Source organism: Carlito syrichta, unplaced genomic scaffold (assembly GCF_000164805.1).
Source record: "Carlito syrichta isolate Samal-C Ts95f unplaced genomic scaffold, Tarsius_syrichta-2.0.1 Scaffold309115, whole genome shotgun sequence".
Classification (NCBI taxonomy): Eukaryota; Metazoa; Chordata; class Mammalia; order Primates; family Tarsiidae; genus Carlito; species Carlito syrichta.
The window spans coordinates 420,895-428,623 of NW_007253211.1; the positions used below are offsets into that span (position 1 = coordinate 420,895).

Sequence of the window (7,729 nt, forward strand, 5' to 3'; positions counted from 1 at the left end):
GGTTATTATTTTCTGTTTCCCATGTTGCATTTGTATCTGCTGGGTATGAGACTTGCTGTCTTCAAAGCATCTTGCAGTAGCCATAAAAATTGTTCTTTAAAGGCACAGCAAAGTGGTATTTGACTTTTTTTTTTTGAGTTGGTATCTCACTCTGTTGCCCATTCTGTAGTGCAGTGGCCACTCCTGGCTACCGCAGCCTCGCCTGCTGGACTCCGGCGATCCCTCCGCCTCAGCCTTCCGAGTAGCCGGAATTACAGGTGCGTGCTACCACACCCGGCTGATTTTTTGATTTATTGTAGAGATGAGATCTCACCTGCCCAGGCGGGTCTCGAACTCGCGGACTCAGGCAATCCACTCACCTCAGCCTCCCAAAGGCGGGGGATTACAGGCTGAGCCACCGAGCTCGGTTGGTATTTGACATTTTTAGTACATCTTTTCTTTGTTGGCAGTTGTCATCGACAGCACAAGAACATCTATAACAAAACTTGTGCTTATGTTTTTGCCAAAGAAAAGTATGTAAGAATTTATCCAGTAGTGCTGGACTTCACTGACTTTATGGTCAACTTAGTGTAAAATTAGCCCCATTGTTCAGCTTGTTAAGTTCTGCCCAGGGAAGGAAGTTGGATGTTGATCCCATTTTCTGACTTGTCTAGTGTGTTAACAGACATTTGTTTGGCTCACCCCACATCCTGAGCTTTTTTTTGCTAAATACTCACTTCCCAGTTTTCTTTGCATTTAAAGGTGGTTGTGTGACCCAGAAGCAGAAGTTTGGTGAAGAACAAATGTGGCTGGCACCATTAGTTACCTCTTCTGCTTTGAATGTTGAAGTGATATCTGGAGTGTAGTAGTCACTTTGAGGCCATATGGTGACAAGCTTGAGGAGAGGGATGTGGGAGTGTAAGGATGGAGAGCCTGGGCCTTGGTGGCATCAAGTGGTTACACCAGTGTCTTTCTCAGATTTCTGCTAGGGATAAAAGTAAGTTCCTGCTCATTTTAGCCAATGCATTGGAGGTTTTCTACCTGCCCTTGAAAGTATTTCTGAATGTGGGAGGCCATTTCAGCACTGATCCTTTACCTTTTCCTCTCTCACTGTTCCTGTGTTTAAGAGTTCCTCTGATGGACAACCCCCTTGGGTCCCCTCCTACTGTGGGAGCTTTTCTGTCTTCTTAGTGAATCCTGCTTTCTCACAAAAAAAAGAAAAGAAAAAAAAAGTTCCTCTGATTAATGATTCTCAAACCTTTTGATCTAAGAACCCCTTTGTACTCTTAAAGATTAGTGAGTAACCTCAAGAGCTTTATTTATGTGAGTTATGTTTATTGATGCTTACCATATTAAAATTAAAACAGGGAAGTTCAAAAATATTAACTCTTCAGAAAGATAGCAACAGTAAGCCCATTACAGGTTAACATAATTAATATGCCTTTTTGAAAAATAACTAAATTTTCCAGACCAAAAAAACTTAGTAAGAGTGGTGGTTTGCGTTTTTTAAAATTTTTTTATTTTTGCAGATATTTTTAATGTCGATTAATTGAAAGTAGCTGGATTTTCTTCTTTTTTTATTTCTATTTTTTGAGGCGAGGTCTTACCCTGTCGCCCAGCCTGGAGTGCAGTGGCATGATTACAGCTTACCACAGCCTTGACTTCCTGGGCGCAGACAATCCTTCCTCTTGCCTCAGCCTCCCTAGTCCTGGAATTACTGGTATGTGCCACCATGCCTGGCTAACTTTTTAAAATTTTTGTAGAGACAGGGTCTCACTGTGTTGCCCAAGCTGGTCTCAAACTCCTGGTCTCTAGCAGTCCTCCTGTATCGGCCTCCCAAAGTTCTGGGATTATAGGCGAGAGCCACCATGCCTGGCCATAGCTGAGTTTTCATACCTGCTTTTGCATTCGGTGTCTTTTTTTTTTTTTGAGTTGGAGTCTCACTCTGTCATCTAGACTGGAGTGCAGTGGCCGCTCCCGGCCACTGCAGCCTTGACCTGCTGGGCTCCGGCGATCCTTCCGCCTCAGCCTTCCAAGTAGCCGGAATTACAGGCATGTGCTACCACGCCCGGCTGATTTTTGATTTATTGTAGAGATGAGGTCTCGCCAAGTTGCCCAAGCTGGTCTCGAACCCGCAGGCTCAGGCAATCCACTCACCTCGGCCTCCCAAAGTGCTGGGATTACAGGCTGAGCCACCAAGCCCGGCCTCAGTGTCTTGTAGTGTGATATATATATATATATATATATATATTTTTTTTTTTTTTTTTTTTTTTTTTGAGTTGGAGTCTCACTCCGTCACCCAGACTGGAGTGCAGTAGCTGCTCCTGGCCACTGCAGCCTCGACCTGCTGGGCTCCGGTGATCCTTCTGCCTCAGCCTTCCAAGTAGCTGGAACTACAGGCACGCGCTACCATGACTGGCTAATTTTTGATTTGTTGTAGAGATAAGGTCTCGTCAAGTTGCCCAGGCGGGTCTCGAACCCGCAGGCTCAGGCAATACACTCACCTTGACCTCCCAAAGTGCTGGGATTACAGGCTGAGCCACCGAGCCTGGCCATAGTATGATATTTTGAAGTATCTCCATATTGAGCTTTTTACAGATATGTTGTCAGGTTTTTTTTGTTGTTGTTTTGAGTTGGAGTCTCACTCTGTCATCCAGGCTGGAGTGCAGTGTCACACTCACGGACACTGCAGCCTCGACCTGCTGGGCTCAGGTTATCCTTCCGCTTCGGTTTTCCAAGTAACTGAGACCACAGGCACGTGCCACCATGCCTGGTTAATTTCTTGATTTATTGTAGAGACAAGGTCTCATCAAGTTGACCAGGCTGGTCTTGAACCCATGGGCTCAAGAAATCCCCTCACCTTCACTTCCCAAAGTACTGGGATTATAGGCTTGAGCCCATCCCGCCTGGCTATGTTGTCAGTTATTTTGTAGACTGTTCCTCAAATTGGGTCTTTTGGTTTCTCATTGTCAGATTGAGGTCATGTAGTTTTGGCGACATCAGTGAATATGTGATGCTGATATGTCTTTTTACTGGTGATGTTAATGCTGATTGCCTGAGGTGGTGTTTGGTTTCTCCACTGTAAAGTTACTGTTTTTCCCTTTGTGATAAACAATTTTTTATTATTTTCATTTTTATTTTTTTGAGGAGGAGTCTCACTCTTTTGCCCAGGCTGGAGTGCAGTGGAATGCTCACGGCTACTGCAGCCTTGACTTGCTGGGCTCAGATGGTCCTTCTGCCTCAGTCTTGCAAGTAGCTGGAACCACAGTTGTGCATCACCACATTTGGCTATTTGTTTATTTATTTATTATAGAGACCAGTTCTCATCAAGTTGCCCAGGATGGTCTCAAGCCCTTGGGCTCAGGCAACCTCTCACCTTCACCTCACAAAGTGCTGAGATTATAGGCATGAGCCACCGTGCCCAGCTTGTTTGTTTTTTTGAATCAGAATTTTACTGTCTTGCCCAGGCTAGAGTGCAGTGGCACGATGGTCACGGCTCACTGCATCCTTGACCTCCTGGGCTCAGATGGTCTTCTGCTTCAGCCTCCCAAGTAACTGGGACTACAGATGCGTGCCACCACCATTTGTAGAGATGAGGTCTCACTATGTTGTCTAGAATGTTGAACTCCTGGCTCAAGCAACCCTTTCACCTCAGGCTTCCAAAGTGCTGAGATTACAGATGTGAGCCACCATCCCCAGCCACAATTTGTAACTTTTAATAACTCATCATGACTATGTTTAAAATATTCAATTCTTTTTTCTTTTTTTTAACTTTAATTAGTCTCAGAATGACGTTTCAATAACAATGTTAGAAAATGGCACCATAATAACATTAGAAAATGTTTTGTTGCATAAGACAAAGTACAGTAAATTATTAACATCTATAAGGCTAAGGGGGAAAGATAGCTTCCATCAGCTTTCTGTTTCTTTATACAGTTTCATTCATTTTCCCTGAAGTAGATTCTTCTCTTTCATTAATCAGATAACTTAATGATATGGTCGATTTCACCTTTACCAGCATCTTTAGACAGGGATAGGGTAGCTGTGGGTTGAGAAAGCATTTTTTATCTTCTTTTCTTAAGGCAGTGATCCAGTCTTAATTATAAAAGTTATGTACATATTATTTTATTTTATTTTATTTTATTTTATTTTTTGAGTTGGAGTCTCACTCTGTCACCCAGACTGGAGTGCAATGGCTACTGGCCACCGCAGCCTCGACCTACTGGGCTCCGGCGATCCTTCCGCTTCAGCCTTCCAAGTAGCTGGAACTATAGGCGCGCGCTACCACGCCCAGCTAATTTTTGACTTATTGTGGAGATGAGGTCTCGCCAAGTTGCCCAGGCGGGTCTTGAACCCGCAGGCACAGGCAATCCACTCACCTCAGCCTCCCAAAGTGCTGGGATTACAGGCTGAGCCACTGAGCCCGGCTTCTTTGTCTTTTTTAAACAATAGATATGTGGGGTACAAGTCAGGATTAGTAACACAAGCAGGCTTTGTGCAGGTGAAGTTTGGACCTCCAGCTGACCCTTACTTCCCCTCACTTTGTGATGCTTCGTGCCCCTATCCCCTACCTCCCCCTGCCCCCTGCTTGTGTTTTTCATGTGGACTAAAGCCAAAGTTAAGAATTTGAAATTAGTGATATGTTGGACAGTATTCAGGTTAAAGAAATTAGAGCAGGAATAACTGACAGTAGCCAGTAAGAGCATAGAACTGAGATTAAACTGAGTTTATCTCTGAAAATGAACATATTTGTACCTTATACCTATTATCCTAGAAAATTCTGGAAAACACAAGAACGTACAAGTACATATTTCATCATTGGTGAGAGCAGTGGCATTGTTGCCTGTAAGGAAGCCTCTGGAACACTCAACTGTACACATATGAGAGCAGAAAAGACAAATAACATCTTAGTATTATTGAGAAAATGTGTTTGGCTCTCTAGAGACCTGTGCTGCCTTCCCCACCCCCACCCCCATCTTTGAGTGGGAAGCCCTGGTTGGTTGAAGGGCATTGTCATTAGCCAAGCACACTTTGTACTTGTTAGAGACACCATGCTAGAGGCTTTAGAAGATATGGTCTCATTTAGTCAAGGTCTTTGTAAGGATTTTTGGCTTCAAATATGAGGACTTGGACTTGGGGAGTCATTCTTGAAGAGCTTTGAGCAGAGGAGGGACATCATCATACCTATTTATTTATTTAGAGTCAGAGTCTTACTCGGTTGTGCAGTGGCATGTTTACGGCCATCGCAGCCTCGACCTCTTGGGCTCAGGTGATCCTTCTGCCTCAGCCTCGGCTGTGGTACCACCATGCCTTGGCTAATGCCCTAGCTAGTTTTTTGGTTTATTGTAGAGACGAGGCCTCACCACGTTGTCAGGCTGATCTCAAATCCCTGGATTCAGGCATTTCTTACCTCTGCCTCTCAAAGTGCTGGGATTACAGATATGAGCCACCACTCTCAGCTGATTTTAAGTTTTAAAAAAATTTTTCCTGCTTCTGTGCTGATAATTATGTGGGGGAGAGGACAAGGGTAGGAACAGGGAGACCAGTTGGGGAGCTGTTACTTTAATCCAAGTAAAAGCTAAAAATTGCTTCGATTAGGCTGGTGGCAGTGGAGGTGGTATGAAGTGGTCACATTTGGTTATGTTTGAAGGTAGGATTGTTTTGACTGGTTGGGTGTGAGATGTGTCAGGTCAAGGGTGACACTCGCTTTTGACCATAACAACTGGGAGGGTGGAGCTTCCATTTTCTAAGATGGAGGAGATTGTGGAAGGAACAGATTTGATCAACTAGGTAACAGAAGTTGGTGTTCAAGGGAGAAGTCTGGACAGGAGATATAAATCTGGAGGTTGTCAACCTGTCAGTGATATTTTAAGTCACAGCCTGGACAAAATTACAAAGGGAGTGAGTGTAGGTTTAGAAGAGAAAATGACTTGAAGACCAAGCCCTGCATCACTGTGATTTAGAGGCTGAGGAAATAAGGAACGAGTACAGGCAAGGGAGCAGGAAAACCAGAAGAGCATGTATTCTGGAAAACAGGAAGAGATTGTTTTAGTGCAGAACTGATGTCCCTGTGACACATGCTGCTGATGGGTCAGGTGACAGGAAGACTGACAGTTGACCATTGGATTTAGCAGCTGGGAGGTATTGATGACGATGATAAGGGGATCAAATTCTATTTCAGGTAGGTTTAGGAGAGAATGGGAAAATAATACGTATCAGTAATAATGGACAATTTTATTGAAGAATTTTGCTATAAAGAGGAGCAGAGAAATGGGGCAGTAGAAGGAGGAGAATGTGGAGTCAAGAGAGGGTTTTGTTGGTTTTATTTGTATTTGTATTTTATTTTATTTTTTGAGTTGAAGTCTCACTCTGTCACCCAGACTGGAGTGCAAGTGGCCGTTCCCGGCCACCGCAGCCTCGACCTGCTGGGTTCCGGCGATCCTTCCGCCTCAGCCTTCCAAGTAGCTGGAACTACAGGCACGCGCTACCACGCCCGGCTGATTTTTTATTTATTGTAGAGATGAGTTTTTGCCAAGTTGCCCAGGCGCGTCTTGAACCTGCGGGCTCAGGCAATCCACTCACCTCGGCCTCCCAAGGCGGGGGATTACAGGCTGAGCCACCGAGCCCGGCTATTTTTTTTTAAGAAGGGAAAAAGTACAGCATGTTTCATGCTAATGGAAATGATCTGGTCTGGTGGGTAAAATGTTACGATGCAGATGAGAGATGGGGGAATGTCGTCTAGAAGATCTTGTGTACAAATAGAGGAGGTAGTTTTCTCTCAGCACAGATAGTGCCTTCGTAACACTAGAAAAGGCAGGATGTATGGGTGTGGATGCAGGTAGATAGGGATGTAGAGATGGAAAGTTGTGGATGTTCTCTGTAGATTGCTTCTATATTCTCAGCAGAACAAAAGCAAGATGAGGATGGGGAAACTCGGGGTAATATGCACATCAAGTGTGGACATGAAATGGCAAAGAATCCACAAAAGGACACTCTGAGGTGATGTGACATAACTGATTTCCCTGAATATTTTGTCAGGCAACAAATTAGACTACTTGTGAGTTTCACTTCTGGTTATGTTAAATGAATTGTACAATTAACTATTACATATCTTCCATTTGGTTCAAAATTTTCACCTAATACTTAGGTTTCTTTATTTAAATTTTTCACACCTTACCTTTCATATCAGGGAATATTTTTGGTGCCCTGCCTGTTTAAAATGTAATATTATATGAGCTCAGATGGTAACTTTCGGTCATATTTTACCTTAGAATTATTCTTGTTTTAAAGGCTACATTGCACTTACAATTATTTTGTAAATAATATAAACAGGAGTTAGAAAAACCTTTTAAATGGAAAGCAAAAGGGTTGAAACAGTTGTATATGCTAATAACTAACAAAAACAGCAGCCGTCAGTTATGTAAAATGTACTTTTCAGCTTTGGTGTAAGATTACATATTTAAAACTAATGGCCAACTGGTTCTTTTCTTTTCTTTTCTTTTCTTTTTATGTTGGAGTCTGTTGCCCAGGCTGGAGTGCAGTGGCACCATCACAGCCACCGCAGTCTTGACCTGCTGGGCTCAGGTGATCTTTCCACCTCAACCTTCCAAGTAGCTGGAGCTACAGGTGTGCATCGACAAGCTGGCTGATTTTTTTTATTTATTAAAGAAATGTGGCCGGGCTCGGTGGCTCAGCCGGTAATCCTGTGCCTTTAGGAGGCTGAGGTGAGTGGATTGCCTGAGCCCGCGGG

General features: G+C 43.7%; 1 protein-coding gene across 1 annotated transcript in view; it reads left to right on the plus strand.

Annotated features, from left to right (window-relative positions):
- Window positions 1–7,729, plus strand: part of NUDT3 (nudix hydrolase 3) — a 120,513-nt gene that overhangs the window by 25,379 nt on the left and 87,405 nt on the right. The window lies entirely within an intron of this gene.